We start from the raw sequence: 25726 nt of genomic DNA on the forward strand, positions 1-25726 counted from the left end.
TGTTAATTCTAACAATTGGTTCAAACAGTATTACTTAATAGCCAATTAGACATGCACTGGTGAGGTGTTTTGTCTCTATTTATTTAAGAACATATTCACAGCCTCCTGTGAAAAGAATGACTAAAGCGAGCCCAACCAATTGTCTCATAGCCACTTCTAGACAGCTTAGATAGGCTTGAGAAAGAGCGAGAGAAAGAGAGAGAACACAACAACAGGTGCCCTGTGTACTTTCCACGCAGAATAGCTCACAAGAATACACATACTAGGCACAAAAACAAGAAAAAGGACAATGTGTTACTTAATTTTGCTTACCCTTAATTTGCCCAGGAGCTAGTCTCCTACCCCCCTTAAACAGTAGGTAACCTAAGCAGGTGACCTCCTGTCGACAATACACACCCCTTTTGGCAGCTGGGCACGGACAGACTTGTAGGAGATAGATAACTAGGAGACACCACATCAAAGAGGCCATGTCCAATACTATTGGACTATACCACTTTCTAATTTTTGGTGTACAAGCACATTGGGCTAACTAGAAAACTTTAATCCAATAACCACCTACCAATTCCTTCAGCTTATTGAGCTGTGTAACGTAATAGCGCATTAATGCAAACTTTATTTCATGACCTTTTTATCTCGACCTAGGACAACAATTTTAAGTGGAAACCATTATTTCTGTATGCATGGCAGGGCTATTCTCTACACATGGCTCACAGGCGCTCCTGTCCCTTGATAATGTTATTCAATAGGATAAACCCCACCCTACATATCTCCTACATTGGTATTATTTCTTAAGAAAACAGTGATATCCCCAGCTGCTCCTAACAGAATATGCAATATTTCCTTTAGCTAATGTTACCTTAAACAGATGTGTGGTGTCTGATCTTGTTCCAGGAAGGATTAATCAAGGCCATAAGTTCATTGAAACAACTAAGTAAATTCTTCCATTTCTTAAATGTAGTTAAATTACTAATGACGATATTCTAAATATTATTAACATGAATTGAGAATTAATTCACCCCTAATTTTCCTAGGCACATTATAGCCTTAGACATCATTAGAGCAACATTTACATTACCAGTAGTGTTTTATCCTACAATGTTAGTATCAGGAAATGTAATTAATACAAATGAATTCATTTATTAAACTTCTCTTCAACATTACAAGCAGGTATTATATCTATGTTTTTCCTACTTAGAACAAGTGGCACTGAAGTGTGCGTTTGCTTAACATGTGTTATTTTCTGTAGACCAAAATAGAAGCAAATCTGCTGAAAAGGAATATGTTCCCTGTTCAATCAAATACAGCCCTGTTTATTTATTTATTCGTATTATTACTACAAGGGCTATAGACTAAATGTATAACTTAAATTTACACAATTATATATGTACATGTACACACCAAGAAACGCTGTGATGCATTCATAGTGTAATGTAGAAATCACACACTGTCACAGTGGCTTACCTGAGAGAAAAAAAATGCTCCAACACTCCCTGCATGGACATGTTACGTTCAGTAGTGCTGGTCAGTTCTAAATACAGAACTTAGCTTCTGACCCTTAAACCTGTTATCCCCTGTCTGAGCAAGGCTATCCCCATGTGGCTACCACAGTTCAAAGTAACTCTCCGCATGACTGAAGGCATCCCTGCTCCGTGCGCTGATATTTTTTAAAGGTATTATGCAACTGTTGCTGTCTTAATATATTTTTTATGGTTGTGCACTGTGCCTTCCTAGTAGCTAAAGAACTTGCTCAAAATTTCAGCTTTCAGAATGCCATAATGCGCTCAGAACTATCGTGCATTAAGGCGTGCGATGTAATTCACATGTCTCTAAAGCTACTCTTTGCATGACTTTTAATAGCCTTTGTATTTGACACTGCAGCCAATAGGCCACACTACATTTTAAGTTTGTCACTAAGAGACAGTAATATTGGTGTTGTTAGATAAACTGGTATTCAACCTTTTAATGTGGTGCAACAACACATTTTAACCAGTTGGAGATAGAAATCTTAATGTGCACATTGAAAGTACAAAGTCTATAGAAAATGCATTAAGGGAAAAACCCATTTTGGGACACCCTCCCCCTTCTTTTTCTCTCCTTGAATGAATCACCATGAAAATTTGCATCATCAGCCAAAGTAGAAATAGCAATAGGTCTACAAAGTGTCATGGAGATGCATCAAATGTGGGCAAAGTTATTATGTATAAAAATCTGAAGAATTCCTATCTCTGGAAATAGTAAGTATAACTACAGAGTGGCTACCCCAACTCTGCACAATATAAACATTGATTAAAAGTAAAACTATGTTTTTGGTCTCAAAAATCTCACATTGTAATTGTATCTCAGGCACTTAAGAGAACTACATCATGTGGATGAGCTTCCTGATTGAGAGCTGAATGCATTCTCACAAAGTGAAGTTAGCCAATGGCTGAAGTGGGCTGAACCATTGCCCTAAATGAGCTACTGTAGTGTGCATAAGAAACGTGACTAATATAACACTAGACCAATGGATGAATGGATGCAGAGGGATGGCTGAAAACCCTATGCGTACGTATATTACATACATAATTATAATAAAATCAAAAGGTCTTGGCTAATGCCAGACCTAAAGAGTCCCACCCATCAAATCAACAGTCGAATGATACAAGTTATCCAGTTATGATACTGTGAGACTAAAATAGGCCTGGGTGGGTCGAACAGATGACTAGAGAGGAAATACATTGAATTAAAGCAGTTACCTGAGGTGCACAACAAAGCCATCCAGTCATGAACAAGGGCCTGGCCCAAAGCCCACTCTAAAAATATGTTACGTATTTTGACAACAGGTCTTCCAAAAGACAGGTAAAGCTGTCTGTAGCTGAGACTTAAAAAGAAAGCAACATTGATTGAAGAGGAAATATAGTCCTTCACAAACTCTGACCTAACTCAAATTAACTATCACCTCAGTCTTACAAGTGTGGTATAAGCAGATATTTAATACATGAATATTGCTCACTTCTCAGACTATACACACTGGGGTGCCTATTTACAATCCTCTATCACCACCGGTGCGTAATTTTTTTTAATGTTCCAGTGGCGTGGTATATCATCATTTTCCATATTTACAAGGTGGCGCTAAGCCTGAATATGAGTTTGGCAGACTTGTTACTCCATCACAAATATGTCGGATATCTTGTCCGCCCTTTTGCAAGTTCCATTATATCCAATGAAACATATTAGAACTTGTAATATGGCGAACTGGACATCCAATACGTTTGTGTTGGAGTAAACAGTCCACCAAACTCGTAATCAGGCCCTTAGCATGGACTTAACTCCACCATGTAAATATGCCCCTTTCCGCTGCAGTACTCTGTGGCAAAGGGGTGTGCAATGGGTGTTGATGTGGTCATTCGACCGAAACACCCATTGCTTTTTTATGCTGCCCCAGATTTACAAGGCTGAGGCAGCGCCAAAAACGAATGGCATGGAATACCAGGCATTAGAAAGGTGATACAAAGAGATAATATTAATTTTGCCTCATTGTTTGCTTTTTCTATGTATGCTGTATTCTGCAGCGCACATAGAAATAGCAAATCACCATTATCAATTGTTTATGTGCAGGAAGGTATCACTTCCTGCACAAAAAAAACCGTCCCTGCAGCGCAGGCACCCTTGCTACATAGCGGCAGGGTGTCTGCGCTGGTGCTAAGCAGCATTTTCTGCGCCAGCGCAAGGGAAAACACAGGGATGCACTTTATTCTTATGAATACGGCACATCCCTGCATATTAAAAATATCAGAGTACACTGCTGTCAAATTTGGCGCAGCTCAGCGCTCCGACTTTTTTTCTAAAAATGCCCATTTGTGCCATATCATGGAATCATGGTAAGGTGTGTGTAGTAACGAAGTTCAGACGTGTAGAGGCTGTTCAGATGTTTATTTGAAGTTAGTTACAAGACATGTAGTTACGTACGGTGTTAAATATTGGACAGATTTGTTAGCATGAGCTGAAAGCCATTTTGTATTTCTGGCAGCCATTTTGTCTGTCATGTGCTCTGTCCTACCTTTCTGTTAACTGCTCTTGTAATCTGCCTAGAGATAAACTATATTCAGCATCCTCCACTTCGCACATGCCCAGAAGGGCCTTGCTAGTAGAATGCACCTGCTTCTCTAGTATATCTGTCAGGCTATTTTTGCTGCTGTATGGAGAAGTAACTTGTTGAGCAAGTAGATCTTGTATGCCCATCTTAGTCATTTTGCATGCTTACATGAGCCAGGACTGCCCCTTGGTTTTATGCTAAGTATGTAACCCTCACATATATAAGGCTCCAGTGTTGTGTACTCTTGAGACTGCCTCATTCAGTTGTGAAGGCTTCTGTGTGACGTAGTCTCACCTCATTTGAGGTTAATAAAAATGATCTTTTATATTTCAGCTTCTGTGCCAATTTCTTCTTTGTTGGTTTAAAAGGACAAAGTATCAGTGAGACCCCTGAGCAGGATTTTGATTTCTTCACCAGTACAGACCCCACCAGGAGCAGCCAGCATGCTGCTCAGCCCCTCTCAACTGTAACGTCTGACCCCAACATTCTGTAATACATCATCCACTGGCAGAGCATGAAGTGACATGAATAACATTACAGCCAGGATACTACATATCCCCTTTTCTTCTATATAAAAAAGCAATAATGAAGATAAACAGAAAGGAAAAACCTAGATGGAGGATAGACAAAAAGGAAATCAAAAACCTCACAAACCAATAAGAGAAGAGAGCAACAAAGACAGAACACAAAGATATATAGAAGAGAAACAGAAAAGCAACAGGTGAGGAAAACAGATAAAGGTTATCCATCCTCCCTTCTAATATAACAGAAACGAAAAGAGAAGACACCAATGACTACCTCAAGACATACTTGCTGGCCGGGCAGGCATATCACAAAACAATAACCACAGAACAACGACCAGACACTAACAAAGAGAAGAATAAGGGAAAACCTCAAACGGACAAAAAAAACTTACAACGGTAAGAGAAAGATGGAGAAAAACTAACTACAAGAATATAATACAAAATCCACAGATGCCAAGAATAAAAGACGATTCAGAAAAGGGGGTGGTGATGGACAGAGCATCTGAGTTAAACAGAACACTCACACCCAGTCAAAAGATCAGGGCTTGATCCATCACCGTTTTTTAGCTCACTGCACCATCCCAGCTCAGAACCTGGCTATATGCAAATTAGTCTGACCCTGGCCCAGTGCATCATGGGAACAGGGCAGACCAAACTACCAAGCCAATTCTTTACTGGAAAGGAAACAAGCTTCCGGGGACCGGTTTCTGGCATTGCAGCCGTCTTCGGCCCGGCTTGCTTGAATCCTGATGGTGCAGTGAGCAAGGGACTCATGTCTGAGCATACCCTGCCACTCCTATAGTGGCCAAAACGATTCAGAAAAAGGGGTGGTGATGGACAGAGCATCTGAGTTAAACAGAACACTCAAGAATAAAAGACATCACGAGGAAAACTGAACTGTAAAAGAAAACAGGGAAAATGAGAGAAAATTAAAATTGGATCCCTCATCCAACCCCATTACTATATTGGCAAAATTATACAATATGAACAACATTACATTGCAAAAATGTCCGTGTGAGGACACACCTCCTGTAGAGGTCATACGTTGAGCAATGTATAAGCATGAGCGTAAAATCTGTTCCGCTCGCGGATTTTGCGGATTTTCGGCAAATTCGCAATCCGCGAACTCTCGCGAACTTGCCGAAAATTCGTAAAATCCGTGCGAAGCGAATTTTTTGCTTGGTCGCACTTGCCAACTAGAATACTATACAATTTTGCGGGAGTAAACACTTGCGAACACGTAGATGCGGCGGGCAGCGACAATCTCGCAATTGCGAGATTGCAAAAATTGCAATTTCGCACAAGAAATCCACCAGCTGGCAGCATAAACCTTGAAAATTATGATTTTTATCAGAATAACTCCTCAGGTTGACATTTGCCTGCACTTTTTCTTTGCAAGGAGTCCATTTTGGGGGCGGGGGGGGTGGGAGGAAGGAAGTGCCCCACAGTCTCCAAATTCCTGTTCAGCAGGCTCCTCCCAGTGCTTTCTTCATGTGCTGGTCACTTTGATTTGGATCTTGACCTGGAAGGATTACAGCTACAAGTATACAACAAAGGTCCTGTTAAAAAAATTACACTGCAACAGAAAGCAATTACAGACAAAAATGAAAGCACTCAGCAGGTGCAAAAGTTCAATCTTATCATTAGTAACCATTCCCTGTAGTGCTTCCTTAGGGGCCCCTTCAGAGTTCAGTTGCCTACTTGCAACTATTCTATGACCCTGCTCTGACCCTCACAGCAGGCTCAGAGAATAGCTACAAGTAGGCCACAAAGGTCCTGTGAAACAAAATTGCACTGCAACAGAAAGCAAATTACAGATAAGGAAGCAGGTGCCAGCCAGACTGGAAGTTTAAATTCAGTGACACATTAATCAACCCCAAATTAATTCATGTCAGTTGAAGCAGGGCAGGTGTGCTTTCTTTTTTTCACCCCCATAATCTACAGTGATAAACCAACCAGAGGGTGGCAGTGATGTACCAGAGGGTGGCATGGGTGTACCAGAGGGTGGCAGTGGTGAAACAGAGGGTGCTGTGAACCTGTGATGATGAACCAGACGTAGAAACAACATAGTCGCGGCCGTTGCGAGCCGACAAGTAAGTTTGCAATTGCGAACTGGTACACAACCCTCGCGAACTGGCAGAAACCCTTGCGAACACACACAAAAAACCCCCCCGCAAATTCGCTAGAGTACGCAGATTTTACGGATTGCGAATCCATAAATACGCAAGTTCGCGGATTGCCAATTCGCAAAATCCGCCCATGCTTAGCAATGTATTGAATATAAAGAAAGCACATCATTGAAAAAATACACCCTATGTAAGGGTAATGAAGTACCCTAGGTACTGGAGTATGGGACTAAAACCCATGCAATACTAACTCTTGAGGGGACAACGTAATGTGGAGTTGCCATAGTGTGGAGTGAAGTGATGGGACTAAAAGCCATACAACACATATGTAAAAACCTGAAACTGAAACCCCAGGCCAATGAAAACACGAAACAGGGGTTAACTAATGTCAACAACTGAACATGGGTCTGAACCTATGACCTACCCAATACAAATGGAAGGTAAGAAAATGTTAACTTCTGTACATGAGTCTGAACTTATGACCTCCCTAAAATGAAAGAGAGGATAGTTAAAGTTAACTAGTGTATATGGGTGAGAACCGATAACTTGTACCTATGAATGGAGAAGGTTAAAAAAAATGCAAAAACAATTCCAAATGTTATACATTTATAAACTGTGACCCAAACCAGTGAGTGACCTCACTCCCGAGTACTTCTAGGCAATAAAACTAGGCAAGAAACACCCTTGCGTAAGGGTACCAAATACTAAACATGCCTATATGTAAAAGCAGAAATTGAATATAACATAGCACTACACAAATACAAACAACTCCATGTGTGACTCATTCACGTGTAATCTTGTCTCTAACTAATTAATCCATGGAGAGAGTCTGTTTTTAAATCCAGTCTTGTTGATAGTCCCATACTTCACCTCCAGATAACACCTCCATGCCAAAAAGCAATGAACTGCCAAACTGTCCACCAACATGTTGTTTACCTCAGGGGATCCCTTTTGACCCAAACAAAAGTACCTGGATATCTAATGAGACTCTAGTGTCCACAGCGCCTACCTCAGCAACGCGTCTTCAGTGTCCACAGGGTGTTGTTTACTGGAGTGGCTTGTCACCCGAAGTCAGACAGAAGAAAAGATCCACAAGCGTTGTCACCGGAGTCCGTCTGATTATGGTCAACAACACACCGCATTGTCCCCAGACTCCATCTGGTTTTGTTCAACCTTTATTGCAGCAGGCAAAAAAAACGAAAACAGCGTGGTTGGCAAAATGCAGTCAGATCACATCATAACTCCAATGCTTCAATGGGAGATAGACTGCAGCCACCAAACACAAGAGGGCGGCACATTTCCTTACGTCCCGCCGGATGGCTCACAGCATGTCGGTGCACAAAAACACCTCAAAGCAGCGCAAGTTTGCTGCATAGCAGCTGTGACGTGGTGAAAGGCTGTTTGTCACAGGAGAAGAAAGTGACTTCGCACGGCGCCCAAAGAGAAGGTATTGGCACGCGCTTGCAATACAAAACTCGTGCTACTGTTTTGAAGTAATGCGCAGCATAGTGCGCTCACACGTGCAACTCGCTGCGCCCCACTGCATCACTCTCAAGGAAATGGACAAAGTTATTACTGTGGTTTAACCAAGGGCGTAGCCTTTTTAATCACAAAGACACAACTCATTGTGCAATGATAAGTGACAACCTTCGTCAAAGTAACGCATACATCGTTATGAGAAACCATTAATAAGATCCACCAGATCACACATAATTGTTTGAGAAGCAGGATATAGGGCAGATAAACAGTTCATCGATTGTGTAGACAACACATCAGTATCTCGACCTTCCTCTACCGAGGAACATTTCAAAGGTTCATGGCAAGTGCCAGCAGGCCCCTACCTTATCCATCGCCCTCACCATCCATCAAGGGTATACATTTATTAATAACTTCCAGGGCACCGCAGCACGGTCCATCCCTGGCAGAGTTACCTACCACTAGATAACTCCCCCAAAAGGTTCAATTTTTCAGGCATCCCGGGGTAGAGCCGAAAGGTCCGGGACCACCAGCAGGTCAGTCCCTCCCCTCCTGCCAGCCCGGTGCTCACATAATAAACCCCCTTCCAAGGGGAAAATTCCAGTAAATCAGTCCACATTTGGGGTAGCCCCCATTTCTGCTGCAAGAAATTACGCCACCTTCTGCCTTCTTGCCAGGGTGAGTGGGTGGTTGTGCGAAACTGGAGTAATGGATCCTGGAGCTCGGTGGAGGGAAAAAGAGGCCGAACCCTCGCTTGCGGGCCTTATATGCTGCTGCCCCCTTTTGGCGCCCTCCGATGATGTCATGGGGGCGACCACCCCTCCATTGTGGCAACACAGAGGACGGACGCCTCTCCACCTTTGTGCTCCTGCCCGTGTTGCGACTAAGGGCGCCCCTCTGCTATGCGCCGGATGCGCATTCATAGTGCGCTCACACGTGCAACTCGCTGCGCCCCACTGCATCACTCTCAAGGAAATGGACAAAGTTATCACTGTGGTTTAACCAAGGGCGTAGCCTTTTTAATCACAAAGACACAACTCATTGTGCAATGATAAGTGACAACCTTCGTCAAAGTAACGCATACATCGTTATGAGAAAACCATTAATAAGATCCACCAGATCACACATAATTGTTTGAGAAGCAGGATATAGGGCAGATAAACAGTTCATTGATTGTGTAGACAACACATCAGTATCTCGACCTTCCTCTACCGAGGAACATTTCAAAGGTTAATGGCAAGTGCCAGCAGGCCCCTTACCTTATCCATCGCCCTCACCATCCATCAAGGGTATACATTTATTAATAACTTCCAGGGCACCGCAGCGCGGTCCATCCCTGGCAGAGTTACCTACCACTAGGTAACTCCCCCAAAAGGTTCAATTTTTCAGGCATCCAGGGGTAGAGCCGAAAGGTCCGGGACCACCAGCAGGTCAGTCCCTCCCCTCCTGCCAGCCCGGTGCTCACATAATAAACCCCCTTCCAAGGGGAAAATTCCAATAAATCAGTCCACATTTGGGGTAGCCCCCATTTCTGCTGCAAGAAATTACGCCACAGGGCGAGTTGGCCACTGTCAAAACTCACCCTCCCCCGCTACCCCTGATGTGCCTCTTTAATACCCCTGTGATTGTCTGTTGCCCGCGAAAGGAGCTGACGGTCATCTTACTGCCAAGTGTGCCTCCTCCCTAATGGGCCTCGCTCCATCTCCCGCACCCTCCTTTATGGGTGCTTAAAGATATGCCTCTGTCCCAGATTCTTCCATGGGTACACATATGCAAATCGGTTATGACTGCACCTGGTATACTGAGAGCCATAGCAACATTGTTGTCTGGCACGCTCGGCTTTCTAACAACTAGGGCTAATAAGACTCTACACCTGTTGGGCCCCCGGCAGATATACTCTTCTTCATCCTCTTGACATCCTCATCACTTGCCTACTATTTAGAAACCTATGGATGTGTCCCCGCCGATGGTTGATGTGTTTGGCTTACCCAACCCTAGAGCCCTTCCCTTGCCCTCCGGGAACTTAGCTGCCTGCCTAGTTGGGCCTATGAGTTGTGAGGAGGGTGCTGGCTGCGGAATCACTAATACTTATTGAATGACCTCGCCCTCAAGTCCAGAGTCCCATGGAAAAACGATTCAGGTGCTACCACTAACTCCTCAAGGGTTGATTCGCCGCAGTTCTTCAGTGCCTCAGCAGCACCCTTCCCTTCCCCTAGAGTCAATGGCTCCCCCCTATGTCCTTAAATATTCACCCTCCCGGCGTAACAATGACTCTGGACCCCAGTGAAGCTCTGCAGGAAGGAAACCGGCTTCTACCGCAACCCTAGGGTCCCTCAGCTAGTACCGATTTTCCTTACATAGGAGGGTTGTGGACCGCCTACTAGGGCTCCGTGAGGGACCCCCTCCTCCTTAGAATGACTTAAGGCACCTTTGATGTACTGCGTCCTCGCCCCCCATTCGTGAACCTTGGGGGCCCCTGCCATGCCACAACCCGGCGTGCTGTAGATAGCTGCCGGGCTTTTCACTATTGCCATTATGTTTGTCGGGGGAATAATTTCTATTCCGCCTCCCTTCCCTATTGATGCTTACCCATCTTACCTCACTCCTGGCCTGCCGAAGGCTGCTACTTGCATTTAGCTTGCTCCTAACCCTTGTTTACTTGTTGGACTGTTGCTTAGCGCCAATATGCGGGCCTCTGGCCGGCATGCCCGCCATACTGCGAGGCTGTAGCCCCCTGTTAGCTTATTGACATCTCCCGCACTGAGTATACTTGTGTCTCTGTCTTGCCTTGAATGGCTCATATCCTAATGCACACCGAGCTACGACTGCATCCTAGAAGTATGAACATGGATGTTGCCTAGTGTAGACCTTGAGCGGTGGTGCAGTAGCACCACATCACCTCCCTCCTCATTCTTTAAGCACTGTGACCAACCTTCCACCCTTACTTTGCCCCCATGTCCCTTATTGTTCAGGGAGGCACTATCTCGCTCCCGATGACAGCCTGCCTCGGGCCCGGTTAAACTTTACGCCGTTAAGATACTCTCTGGTTTACTTGCCGCAATGTACATACCTGGTGGCCTAATACTTGACCAAACCTGGTAGCAGCGACCCAATCCCGTTGAACCGGCGACATCTTGGATACCCACCGCATCTCTGTGCCTGGCCGCCAGCTTAATTGATGTAAGTCTTAAACCCCTTCTTCTTGGGTGCCGCAAGTGTAGCTGATGGATACATCGCCGGAACCGGGCCTTCATGTCTGGCCTCCCCATCACCCGATGCAACCCCGAGACACATGTGAAAACAACAAGACACAATTGGTTAGTGTTCAAGGTCCTGGAAACAAGGAAAGCAATGCGGTCCTTCAGCACTGACATTCAATACCCTTAGCTCATTTAGGAAAGTGGACATTCCACTTGGAAGCATGTTTTGTTTATTTGAATGTTCACGAACGTGTGTACTAGGAGAGAACTCCCTTCAAATAGCTCAGCCATTCGATTTTCCTGTTTTTACCTGCATGCCTGAAACCGTTTGTTTGTTCCGCTCGAAGGTGTGCGTGGCTCGGATGTTTTTTGGGACAGTTAATTCGATTGTCGGTAAAAACTGCAATATTTGTGACTGAGAGGTCTGCTTAAACAGCTCGTGATACACATTGGCTTTTGCACATGGCTGAACAACGGTGTTTGTAGCTAAGACTAGTACACAAAACCAGAATAGCGAGACTGCCAGCATGAGAGTTTACAAGAGAGACGTAAAGCATAGGCGTGTAAGACGCAGAACGTAGAAAATTCTTGACCATGTATGTGCAAGCTTGCGGAAGCGGAAGAATGTAGGCCTTTGTGGGCACTCCTTATGGATATGTATACAGGTGATTGACAGGTTAGAGGAACAAGCAAGGAAAGGAGTTAGTACGTGGTGTCGTGACCTGTCTGTCTTGTACAAGCTTGTATTACCCTGCTACCACATTCTGCAGCATGCAGGAAGATTTCACGACCCACTGCAATGATGTCTCTGTTGCATGGTTCCCCCATCTCTCATGGCCACTAGAACTCGCAGTGCTTCTAGTACGGCGAATACTGAACTACATTTAGCATAGACATAACAAGGCATGGCGGTGGCTTCAGGAAGCCGTAAAAAGAGGAGAGGAGGCATTATGCAACAAAATATTCTCGCCCTCTCGTCCAATTCTGAGAACAGAGATAAATAACATGCATCCCCTTTTACAAGACCAGTAGACATGCACAAGGCGTTTGTTCTGCCGACATGCTGAGTAGTGAGGAATTTTATATTCGGGAGAAACAACACAGCTTGCTTTATGGGATAACTTAGAGTCCGCGCGCGCAGTGATGCAGTTAGAAACCACGCAGCTTGCACAAACCCTTCTTAGATTTGAATGAATGTTCGTGTGGGCTCTGCGTAAGAGAGAGTGGGTTCAAAGAAGAAAAGTAACCAGACGGGAAAAAATCACATTGGTAGAAGGAAACATTATATGCACCGTAGGTGGCGACTGATAATGGTTTTAAGGGCCTTTCCCATAAATTGTTTCTTCCAAATGTGTATGTTTTCAAGATGAGTCAATTACCGCATAATGACCATATAGTTTTTAGTGTAGGGCCAATAGGAATACGGTTCTTATGCTTGCTGATTGTGCTACAGTAGTAACCAATCTTTCACACTATTCTGGACAGACAAGGTATTAATAAGTCCATAATAGCCTTGTCTACGGCCAATTCTTGAAATAACAGTAAATCATGTCTTGCCCAAATGGGGTGCAGAACACTGATGTACAATCTGCATGGGCCTGTCCATGCGTTCCCAAGAGGTGTGCAGGTAAAGCAGTTTCAAATCGATACAGCACAAGTCCTCAATGAGGGCTTCAGTACCACTTCAGTCTCACACATCATTGATGGAACCTTATCGTCAAAATGTCCCGTGCATAATGTTTAATCTGTCAATTTCTTCATTAGACAATGAGGACCCGAGAGTTCTGGAGCAATCCTGGTGTAGTTAGTGAGGGGCATGACAGAGTTTTTATTACAGCATCACCGCGTACATGCCTGCTTTGGCATTAAACACAGTAGTTCAGGATAGCAATCTAGTGCAAGGTAAATAATTGTTCAAGATTTACAAAATGGTCTGCAATTTCAAGCACTGGACCATCGTTGGAGGAGATGTTTATGAGAGGTAGAATAGAGGATTGGTTAGCTCTGGTACATATGAGTTGGAAGGACTTAAAGAGTAGACTTCTGATATACGACCACGCGAACCTGTGGGCCTGAAAGGGCATCTATTGACTCACAAATGGTTCATGCTATCTTCATTCCTGAAGCCCATATTCAGTGCAGACATTGAGAAGATGTTCTTGTTTGATGTCTCTGAGGCATAGAGAATGCCTAGATTATAAAGTCTGCTGTAGCCTTTCCGGTAACTCATTAGAGCCTCTTCCCGTAAATGTGTTCAGCTTGGTGAGTCCACAGAGGTACCTCACATGTGCCTCTTGTGGTGGAGCACTCTTCTTAATGAAAGAGGCCATTCTGGGACTGTACGAACAAAGGAGAGGGTAACCGATGTGGCGAAAGGGCTGCAGCTGCTGACTTTGGAGCAGGTGAACGAGTGGCGTGCTCTCGTACTATGGTCTGTGGGCACAACGAGCCGAGGCCTTCATGCAGCATGATGTTCAGAAGCCATGATAACTCTTTCAAATAGGTCATCAGACACAGTTTCACTAATCGGCTCCAATAAAAGGAGGTAGTAATACCGGCCCTAGTATGTTACCTATGCCCGGTGGATTAATTCTCCATTACCAGGTAACTATAGTTGTTTGGCTCGGAACAATTGATACTATTACCGCGCTTAAAATTAACCAAGCCAACCTATGCGCCATTACCACACGCGCTATGTTTAGTTATCTACTGCCCACAGAGAATCAAAAACTATTTAAATGGGGCATCTGGTCTAAAGCACTCGACGACAAACAATCTTTCCATATACAATACGTTGCGGTTTATGCCAAAAAATTATTGAATAATTGCTCGCTATTTGGAGAGACTGGTTCAGGATCAGTTTTTGGAGCTCAGGTTTGGTTACCGGCCTCCTCTCTACCCAGACTGCATGGTGGCGTCTCTTATTTCTAGCGTTTTTGTGGCACCAGACTGATCAAGGGAGGCTAATTTTTCATTGCGAAACAAATACATCTCATAGGTTCATTGAATAATTCAGTGCAGTTGTTCGTAAAATGAATTACTGTTAATGAGACCACCCGAATCAACATATGGGAAAACTACGATCGCACCATAAACCGTCCAGACATAAGAGAAATCCAACACTTGCATCTTACGCTACCATCTCATTGTGTTTACCGCTTCAATAGGCAACTTTATCGTATATTCGCCCAACATTCTGTGGTCCCTCTTACCCCACTTCGATGCAGCGAAGATCCCCTCGCGCCCTGCCGCCTCTCGGGATGACGCCATGGTATCCTGCGTGTCGAGCTAACTGCTGCTAGTCTGGCAAGCCAAGGGAGAGACCAGTGAGGAATTCGGCTGCCATGCGCTCTTCGACTCGCTTGAGCTTCTTAATGGCCAACCTCCTCCGGATACGTCGGTCGACTTCTTGGCCTTGTGCTATCGCCGTCTCTCGCGGTGGTCCCAAAATGCAAAAATAAGGTAGGAATTATCTTCGGAATAACAAAACAATTATACAATACCAAAGCTGACACATTTTGTGGATACGCTATTGGTCGTCCCCCCCCTCCAAGCCCCTACCATCTACCGGGCTAACTTCTGTGCCCTGTGCGCACGCTACGAACCTTGTGCGAAACTGGAGTAATGGATCCTGGAGCTCGGTGGAGGGAAAAAGAGGTCGATCCCTCGCTTGCGGGGCCTTATATGCTGCTGCCCCCTTTTGCCACCCTCCGATGATGTCATGGGGGCGACCACCCCTCCATTGTGGCGACACAGAGGACGGACGCCTCTCCACCTTTGTGCTCCTGCCCGTGTTGCGACTAAGGGCGCCCCTCTGCTATGCGCCGGATGCGCCTTCAGTTGAACCGCCAAAGTTGCTTCAGGCTTGAAAACCCACTAATTTGTCTGGTAACATGGCTGATTGTCTATAAAAGTTAACGGTTGTACATATGGAATTGGCTCACCTGGAACTGAGCAAATAACCCTCTTCACACAAGTTAAGCCCATTTCACCAGCACTATAAACATGTAGCATTGTAACAATAAAAGAGTGAAAATAACTCTCATACCAAATGACCGTAGTAGTGCTTGCATTCACCGCAGCTGCAGAAAGTTTACACCAATTTCAATCCAGAATAGCCATTGCCACACCGTTTCTGTGTGGTCCCAAATATGTACTCACATTGGTTCAGCTTCCAAGATTTCGCAAATTCACAAATGACAGTTAGGCACCCCGAGTAATCCACCTGTGCAGCCACTGCATGCAATTTTAGTGACTTCTTGATCCAGGACAGTCACGAAGATGATGAAACAAGACATCAGATACAGACCCCATCAGGAGCAGCCAGCATGCGGCTCAGCCCTTCTCAACTGTAACTTCTGACTCCCAACATTATGTAATATCATCCTTGGAACATTCCACTGGCAGTGCATGAGGTGACATGAATAACATTAAAGCCAGGATACAACAGTGTGCTTGTGCAAATTATTTTTTACACGCCATAACACAAGTGTGCAAGAGTTTTTAATGCTAGCCCTAACGTGAAATGAGGAGCAAATTACACATTAGCACTGATGCCTTTTACGCATCTGCTTTAAGATGTGAACATTTTCAATATCTGTTTAAGTTGGAGGGAAACTGCATGTGCATATGAACAGGGATTGCAAAGCATGCTTAAGGTTTCTTTTTCTGGATGCAAGTTTTAAAACGTTGTTGAGATCAGGAGTATTTTGCATATCTGCTCTTCCCATAACTGCAGGACAGAAACAGTTTCCAAACCTTACTGAATTAGCCATGTATGTTTGTGTGCAGTGTCTGGAAAGTTAATAAAATTCACATCCACACACCCTCCACTGGGAATTAAGGAACTGTTTTCCGCTGTCTAAATTATGTGTGGTGACTCAAGCCAATGTGAAATAATTTAATGGCTGTCTCGAAAGAACAATACGAAAATAATGGGGCCTTCATAAATATTTTAGAACTATGCCACGCTGGCTGTACAGTTAAGAAAACTAGAGAATATCTTTCAGAATTGAAATAAAAATCTATATCAGTGTTACTCATAGTCATTCTGTTATTTATTATGAATTAGGAAGGCTGCAAAAAGTTGTTGACTTTCTTTTTTGTAAACGGATTACATTTTCACAGAAGTGTGCCGTGATGTTTCTCGTTTCTCATACCACCACGGATGACGGTGGTTAAAGTAGAGAACCAACCGCTATCGGCCCGAGTATTGAAATAGGCTGCTTGGATTGTATTGGATTCTGCCTGCATTAGTTGTGCACGCTACTGCAGCGCATCAGTACTACCCACTATGCTCGGAAAAAGGAAGTTGTGTGGTACGCACACAGTTTATGGCTGCACTTGGGTCCCATAAACATGTCAGATGTTTTTATTTTGGCCCTGGTCAAAAATTGTAGCTGGTCTGAAACACCCTAAGTACCTGGTTCCAAGTTGAAAAACATGTTTTCTAAAGAAAGAGAAACACGACAGCTCCAGCATCTGGCGCCATCTTGTGTCATTAATCATGTTAGCTACCTAATAATTATTAAACACGACACGCTTGCCTCAAACTATCTAAATAATTAAAAATTTGCGAACATTCGTGACAAGAATTTTCAATTCTATTAAGGACGCGGAGGCGAGGATTATGCTTCTCAATTTTCTTTACTGAAAATTCTCAGCAGCCAATCAGAAAAGAAAACAAAAAATACATACTACAATACCCATGAACCCTAGAGGGGGGTCACATGGTAACCACAGAGTAGACCCCTATAAAAGGAATATAAAAGACTAGAACATCCTCTTTCTTTGTGTATAGCAACAGGTAAGTCCAAACAATAAGAAGAACAGTTCAAGATCTGGAACCATAGGAAACAAAGTTCATCCATCAAGGGGAAATCCACCGGCCGGCAGGCAACCACAAAGCTCGAAGTGAATGGCGAAGAAACAGCATCCAGTAGGAATCAACGAAGAGTCTCTGCAGAGGTAAAGAATAGCCCATCCTACTTGGGGTCAGAACCTGGAAACGAAAGGCAAAGCCGTAATACCAGATCTCCAAAAGGAGGCACAGCAGAAGGGAAGGGTAAACAAGAATATAACATATACATTGCAGTATAAATACATCTAATCAGACATTACAGTACTGAATTAGGGGTGGGATAATCCTCGGCTCCGCGTCCTTAATAGAATTGAAAATTCTTGTCACGAATGTTAGCAAATGTTTAATTCTATGTCAGGACCGGAGCCTCCGATTATGCTTGTTCAAAGCTGAGCCACCACAATAGATGTAGCATTGACAATAGGTTTGAAATAAAATGTTTTAAATGTAGAGTCAGAGGACCAATCAGCAGTTTTCATGATATCCTCCAAATGACTCCGAGAGAAAAAGCCTTGGATGCCATAGCACCACGAGCAGAATGAGCACCAAATCTGGAAACATCAATGATTGCTTCGCCCATGAGCCAGCAAACCCATCTTGCTAACGTAGCTGGGGTCACTTGGCGAAAAGGCTTCTGCAAAGCAATCAACAATTGACCTGTCAAATCTTGATGAAAACCTGCAGTACTCACCTCGTAATCCCGGATACATTGAACCAAACAGAGTTTGGGATTGTCAGGAAATGCAGGATAAGACAAGGAAGAAGTGTTACATTTAGTGCGTTCTGAGATCAAAAAAGTAACCCCTTCTGGGGTAAACCAGCGACCTGCTAAATCAAGAGTGCGGACATCAGAAACGCGTTTACAGGAGACTAGACAAAGCAACATAGCAAGTTTGGCAGAGAGTTGCTTGCGAGATATAGACTGATTAACCGGCCAGGAATCTAAGCGACGTAAGACAAGGGAGACATCCCAAATGTTCCGTATATTTAGAACATGGAGGTTTGACCAACCGGATACCCCTAAGTAACTTGCATAACATCGGATGCTCACCCAGCTGTTTGCCATCAACGGACACGTGACCCGCCGAGATGGCTGACCTGAAATTGTTGTGTACGATAAGCAAGGCCGGAAGCGGCCAAAGACGCTAGGAAGTTCACTACCAAAGAGACATCTGCCGAAGTGCAATCCACGTCCCGTTGAGAGCACTAATCACACCAACGTTTCCATGGTGTAGCATAACGTTTGTGGGTGTTGGGCGCCTAAGCTTCGTTGATAAATATGGCAGCGTCTCTCGAAAGGCCTGGGACTTTCCATCGTTCCCCGAAATTCTCCAGGCGAGCAGCATGAGTTGACCCTATGTGATCAATGGATGGGGAGACTGGAGAGGGTCCAATAACACCATTGGGGAAGAAGGAGAGAAATCACACACAACATTTCCAGAAGCACCGGGAACCATGCTTGAGCCCTCCAAAGAGGAGCGATGAGAATCATTTCCGTCTGATAACATTTGGTCCGAGCCAGGACCCTTGGAATCATGGCAAACGGAGGGAACGCATAACAAAGAGCTGGAGCCTGAGGCCATGTCTGCAGGAAAGCATCCATGGCTGAGGCCTCTGGGTCCGGACGCCAGCTGAAAAACACCGGGGTCTGAGTGTTGAGCCTGGAGGCAAACAGGTCGATCTGACAAGGACCCCACAATTTGTTCAACTAACGTAACACTCGAGGGTGAAGCCGCCAATCGCTGAAGTCCCGAAGATGATGGGAATGCCAATCGGCAACTTGGTTGCTGCACCCTGGAAGGTACTCTGCCACCACAAACAACTTGTTCTGAAGGCAAAAGTGCCAGAAGTCCTTCACAATTTCCGCTAGAAGTCGGGATCGCATCCCGCCTACTTATTGACATTATGAACCGCAGACACGTTGTCCATGCGAAGAAGGATGCAACAATTCGTCTGGCGGGGAGAGAGACATCGAATTGCAAACGACCCTGCTAGGAGTTCCAGGCAATTGATGTGGAGATACAGTTCCTCCTGAGACCAACGACCGCCCGTGGACAGTGGACCGCATCGGGCTCCCCAATCCCACAGAATGGAATCGGATTCGATGACTACCTCCGGTGTGTGACCAAAAAGGGCTCGGCCGTTCCACGACTCCATGTGTTCCAGCCACCACAATATCTCCCACCTCGCTTCCTCTGAAAGAGGAATCTGATCGGTATACCGGAGGCCTTTCTGGAGATGATGTATCTTGAGCCGCTGAAGTGTTCGTTAATGAAGGGGACCCGGGAAGATCGCTTGTATAGAGGAAGCCAATAGCCCTACGACTCGAGCTACAGACCTCAAGGACACAGTCTGCTTGTTCAAAATAAACCTAAACTTTCTCTTGATCGATCTGATCTTTTGATGGGGTAGAAGGAGTTGACAAGAAAGGGAATTGACCAGAAAACCCAGAAATTCCATAGTTTGAGAGGGAACCAATACCGATTTCTGAGGATTGACCAGAAATCCCAGATTCTGCGATAGGTGTATTGTCCAGGCAAGATGTTGCGATACCAGATGAGGACATTGACCCAAGATGAGAATGTAGTCCAGATAAATGATGAGGCGAATGCCTCTCTTACGAAGAAACTCTACGACTGCCCTTAGAAGTTTCGTGAAGCACCAAGGTGCTGACGAAAGGCCGAACGGAAGGACTTTGTATTCGTACCATGTCCCTTGCCATTGGAACTGAAGAAAGCGATGATGTGGTTCGTAGATTGGCACTGACAGAGAAGCGTCTTTCAGGTCCAGACAAACCATCCATTCCCCTTCCTGAAGAAGATCGCTGAGAAGATGGATCCCCTCCATCTTGAAGTGACGATATATAACCCATCCATTGAACTCCTTGAGATTTAAAACAAGCCTGGATCCACCCTCCCCACTTCTTCTGAACCAGGAAGAAGTTGCTGACAAAACCCTGAGGATGACGAGCCGTCCGCACAATGGTCCCTTTCGGCAGAAGAGACTCGATTTCGCTGGAAATGAAGACCTGATCCTGATGAGAAAAGATCATCGGTCGTGGGGGAAGAGACTGAAAAGGGGAATGAAGAAATTCAATTTTGTATCCCTGAACCGATTCTAGGATCCGCGCATCTTGCGAGATCTCTTGCCATTTGTTGAGAAAAAACTGAAGCCTGCCCCCCAACTGAACTTCCGAAAAAGGAATTAGGCTCACCTGAAGCAGCGGCATCGCGTTGGCCTCCCTGGTTACCACCATAGCGTCCTTTCCTGTTATAGTTTCGGGATCCATGTGTGGGGTAGAAATTTGCGGAGGAAGAAGAGTCCTGATACTTTCCTCGTTGAGTCTTAAATCCTCGCTGGGTGCCTTGCTGGTAACCGCGGCCAAACGACCGCCCCCGATGACATTCGGCCCTTCCAAAAACCGGACAAAACGCCTGTTTCAAGGAACCTTGTGCTTTATCTAGGCCACTGAAGGTGGCGACAAACTTTGTCAATTCCTTCAAGAATGGCTGGCCAAACAAAAGACCCTGCGCCAAAGGACCTGACTCTGAGGAAGACAACTCCGCCAATTTCGGGTCAAGTTTCAGGAGGATAGAGCGGCAGCATTTGCTGGACATTGCGCAGTTGGCATTGCCCAATAGACAAACTGCCCGCTGAGCCCAACCAATTAAGTCATCAGGGTTAATTATTTGGCCAGTAACCTTTGCTCTGAAACCTAAATCCGAGATTTTTGTAATAGGACCGGCCAAATCGAGCAATTTGTCCTGACAGGACCCCCATGCATGATGTATACCCTTTTTAGGATCCTTTGTATACTTTTTAAAATAAGTGAGCATAGAAGGATCAACCTCTGGAGTATCCGCTACCTTGTCTGACAAATCCGGACGGGGGCATTTGGACCTCAAACACACCCTGACATCCTTGTCAAATGGTTGTCTCAAGTGGGACTGGACGTAATCTGCAACCTCTGTAGATGGTAGTAGAGGTAGAATTAGGGTGAATAATGGAAGTACGGTCAAATGTTAACAAGGTGGGATGGGAAGGAGCGTCAACGTACCGCTCCTTGCACTGCTTCTTGAAATGAAGTCTGCGTCTGTTGTGAAATTCTCTTATGTCCTCATCTGTGCTATGAAAAACTGTTGAAAATGACATTTGGATTCACTCATGTACCAAGAATTAAAGATAAAGAGTTAACCTTTGATGAGTGAATGCGATACCCATTTAGTGGCTAAATTGCAGTGTGAAACTGAACATTCTGGCATCAATGCTGGCTTAAAAGCATATCCACGGGTCTAATGTGTCAAAACAGACCCTTAGTCAACTAACAACCTAAATATATGTGATCTTACTACCAGAGGAAAATCCTTGAAACAGGACAATCCTTAAAAAAGGACTGATTGCCATCACTCACTGAAGTGACAAGCATCATCTTCTGGGATCTCATCCTAGGTACACACTGGTGAAACAAGGGACTGCAACCCTCACACTCAGACAGGGGAGCTCACAGATATTTTTTGTCTAAGCAATATGTTGTGAAGAGAGCTCTATACGATCCAACAGATGTGAAAGCGAAAATAAAAGAAGGAGTGATGGGCGCATTGCTTGAAAGTGAAATGTGAAAGTAAAATTGGACAGCAAGAGAAAAGAAATGTAATAAGTATCTCTTATTGTCCAAGATGAAAAACAGTGCAAAGGCAGTTTTAACAAAATAACTGCAAAGATGTAATAACTGGGTCTACATGTTTCAGCCATCCGAATTAACAGTATTCCTTGGCCTTCCTCAGGACCACAAAAGGAGATGTATTGCTACTGTGTGGTGATATGAAACATATAAACAAGGTTGGAACAAACACAACCATGTAACATGAAATGCAGATATTCAAATCCTCTGTACTATACAGGATGCTGGTGGCACCTGCAAAAAGGTTAATTTAAAAAAAAAACAGGAAAAGTTGGTCTAGTGCTAATGGAGACTGTTAATATAGACCGTGGAGCAAAAGTGACCATCAGTCTGTATGTATCTAATTAGCATACAGTTCATTATTATGTATAAAATTATGCTTACCCATATTGAACGAGGAAAGGACCTCACCTGGCGACATCTCAGGAATTGGGGCCCGCTCTAAGGACAAGAAGGAAAAATTACAAATGACAAACAGACACAGAGCTTATCCCCAAGTCTGTTCTATAATTTCCTTCTATATTCTAAAACCTGGGTTGTGCAACCCTGTATGAAACTTTGAAAAGGTAATTTCTCAGTGGTTTATCTAAGTAAGAGATGTCTACCTGCATGAAAAAAGGCGATCTCAATATCGAATTCTGAGATATGAACACTGCAGGTAACCGTAAACTGATCCAGAACCACCCAGGATATCTGAAAGAGTGACTAATCCTTTTAGTAGTTCTAGAGAAACCTTTAACAATAGCTTGGTGTATGGCTAACTACAATACCAATCAAAATGTTATATTAGCACAAATTGACACCAAGACAGTGGACTGGTATTCCTAGCTGCTATGTGGATATGGACTTATTTGTGATTAAAAGGTCTTTTCAAAAGACCGCTCTTAAAGTGGTATTGAGCGTATAGATATTATTACGCCAAACCTATTTACTGCTAATAAAAGCGGCACAGAGGGCATGCTCTCTCTTGAGCACCTTTATTCTAGATGCCTGAAAATCTTTGCTGCGGGACTACCGCTCCTTAAGTGTTATTGAGCGTGAAGATAACATTCCGCCGAATATATTTACTGCCAATAAAAGCAGAACCAAAGGTGTACTCTCTCTTAAGCGCCACTGTTCTAGCTGCCTAAGAAACTCAAAGTGTCTGATCACACCACACTAGTGTAAACACCCGACATATCTTCAAACAACAACCCACAGTTTTTACACCATAAAGTACATCAAGACTGTCACAAAAATCCTTACCTGTCCGTCGGTACCCCAGGCCACTTCTGAGCCGTATGCGGAGGTACCGGCGTGAGGATAGCTCTGCTTTTACTGTGTCAAGACTCCACAGGTGTCGGCATTGCGTACCAGTATGCGCGTTCTGATGACTTCACTAAGCTCAGAACTACAAAAATATCCAAAGACTCATGGGAAATGTAGTATCAATTATTGGCGCATACTATCTCGTGTGTATGTATAAACGCTAACAGTGAGTCGGATAAATCTCAGATAGAAACAGAAAGCAAATCCATCTATTCACAATACACGTCGGCCTCAGAAAGATGTGTTTCCGAGTATTAGTCACTACACCTCTCTTTTTCGTGTATACACAAAGTACGCTAAAAAGGGTCTTAAAAAAACTGAAGCAAGTCATAAATCTTGTATTCAAGGCTCAATGGAAAGAACCTTCTAATCAAGGTAGAATGGAAAAACCAGTTGACTAATATATGTATATCTCTTGTATACTCTATACCTATACTGCATCATGCACCCTAGGGTCTACTAATACATGTATTGTACTGGTGTAAATGTGATGCTAAATATAGGATGCTACTCGAGAGTGGAACAGCCAGCCCCACTATTCATAAAGAAGGTACGCTGGGTACTTAGTTTCGGATTGTTAATAAAATGGATTAAAATAGAGAGGAAAATTAGTCTATGATTGGAAACGGATTACAACGAGTTCTTAAACACTGTAACGCTGAAGTATATACTCTGCCCAGCTCTCACTGTTAAATAGACCCATGATATGGTTTGTGCATTAATAGTCTGCAGAGAAGAGATCCTAAAGAGGTCCATGGTATCTCATCGTTGAGCCCCTGTTTATCGCTCTGCAGTTTAAAGACTCACCTCTGCAGTAAACAGAAATTTGGACACATCAGTGATGTGGTTCGGAATGAATGGTTGTTCAAGAACGATCCATGTGAAATCCTCAGCTTTGTGTTTCAGGTCTATAAAATGATTTGCCAATCTAGTAGCCTGTTTTTTGCACCTGATTGTGCTCTTGTGCTCTAGAATCCTTAATTTGACTTTACGAGTAGTCATGGCTACATACTAGTATTTGCAGGGACATGTTATCAAGTAGATAAGGTTATCGCAGTTGCAGTTTGTGAACTTATTCTGCACCCAAGGTCTATTAGTGCCTATGTCCACTGTTTTGAACTGTTGAGTTTGTGGGCACGCCGCACATAGCCCACAGGGGAAGTGTCCTTGAACTGCTGGAAGGTCCCACAAAGTCCCCACTGTCCGGATAGGTTGTGTTTTAGCTCTGGTGTTTACCAATCTATCACGTAAATTAGTGCTCCTTTTGAACGAGAATAGTGGTAATGGGATCTTTTCTTTACCAGTGTTCAATATGTGCCAATGTTTACGAACACTGCGTTGAATCCCATTCGACAACGTACTGAAGGTGTTAACGAATGTTAGTCTTGTCATTAGTGGTTTGAGTGTTGGTAGATCAAAAAGTCCTTCACAGTTGTTCTTCGTGGCATGTTTGAGTGAGCGCCACACCAGTCTCTTCGGATACTTTCTAGCTTGGAGTTGTCTAGATAGTATTTCTGCATGGTTCTGATATTTCTCTTTTGTAGAACAGTACTTCCATAATCAGAGGAATTGGCCATCGGTAAGTTGTCACAAAGTCACTTGGGATGATGGCTGTCATAACAAAGAAGAGAGTTCCTGGCCATTGGCTTCCTGTACAGCTCACTCTCCAAACCTGTAGGTGTAGAGAATATGGACAAATCAAGAAACTGTAACTTGTTCTTCCTTGCGTTAAGCCCAGTTTGGAACAGGAGAATGGAATCTGGGTTCCCTCGCCATACAACGAACACATCTTTGATATATCGCTTCCACAAGCGGATGGAATTGCGGAAGGTATTCACTTCAGACAAGATGTGCTCCTGCTCAAATGCATAGACATACAAATTAGTCAAACTAGGTGCAAAGAACCTTCTCATGCTGGTCCCCGATATTTGGAGGCAGATGGTAGCCTCAAATCTGAAGAAATTCTCAATGCTGGCTTCCCTCATTGAACAGATTGTGTGATTCCCAGCAAATACTTTATTTCACTGAGCCTCCTTTTTTTGTTCTTTATTACATATGAGAGCACCTTCAAAAAATTTTGTCAATACTGTATAAAAACCTCTTGTGATTGTTTTAATGGATGATAGTGTTACTCCATGTACAATAAGAATCAGGGCCACAAATAGTGTATGCATGACATCTGACTTGCCTGTCAGTTCAGTAATAGCATTGTCATTGTGGGGGCAGGTATATTCCAGTGTTTATGTTTAAAAACTCTAATTTTTGATAAATGCATCTCAATGCAGTGATGTAATCGGATGTACTAGGGTAAAACTCTTCCGCATAATACAGTATTAATATTTTTTTAATTTTTCAAGATAATGCTTGTTACATGATTTCCAAGTTAAATATTTCCACAGGTTCTGGCTCAGCTCTCCCTGTGAATTTGTTGTGCTCGATCACCTTAAAGCATTAGTATGGAGAGTACTGGGGTGGA

The sequence above is a fragment of the Lissotriton helveticus genome, chromosome 4_1, assembly GCF_964261635.1.
Source record: "Lissotriton helveticus chromosome 4_1, aLisHel1.1, whole genome shotgun sequence".
NCBI lineage: Eukaryota > Metazoa > Chordata > Amphibia > Caudata > Salamandridae > Lissotriton > Lissotriton helveticus.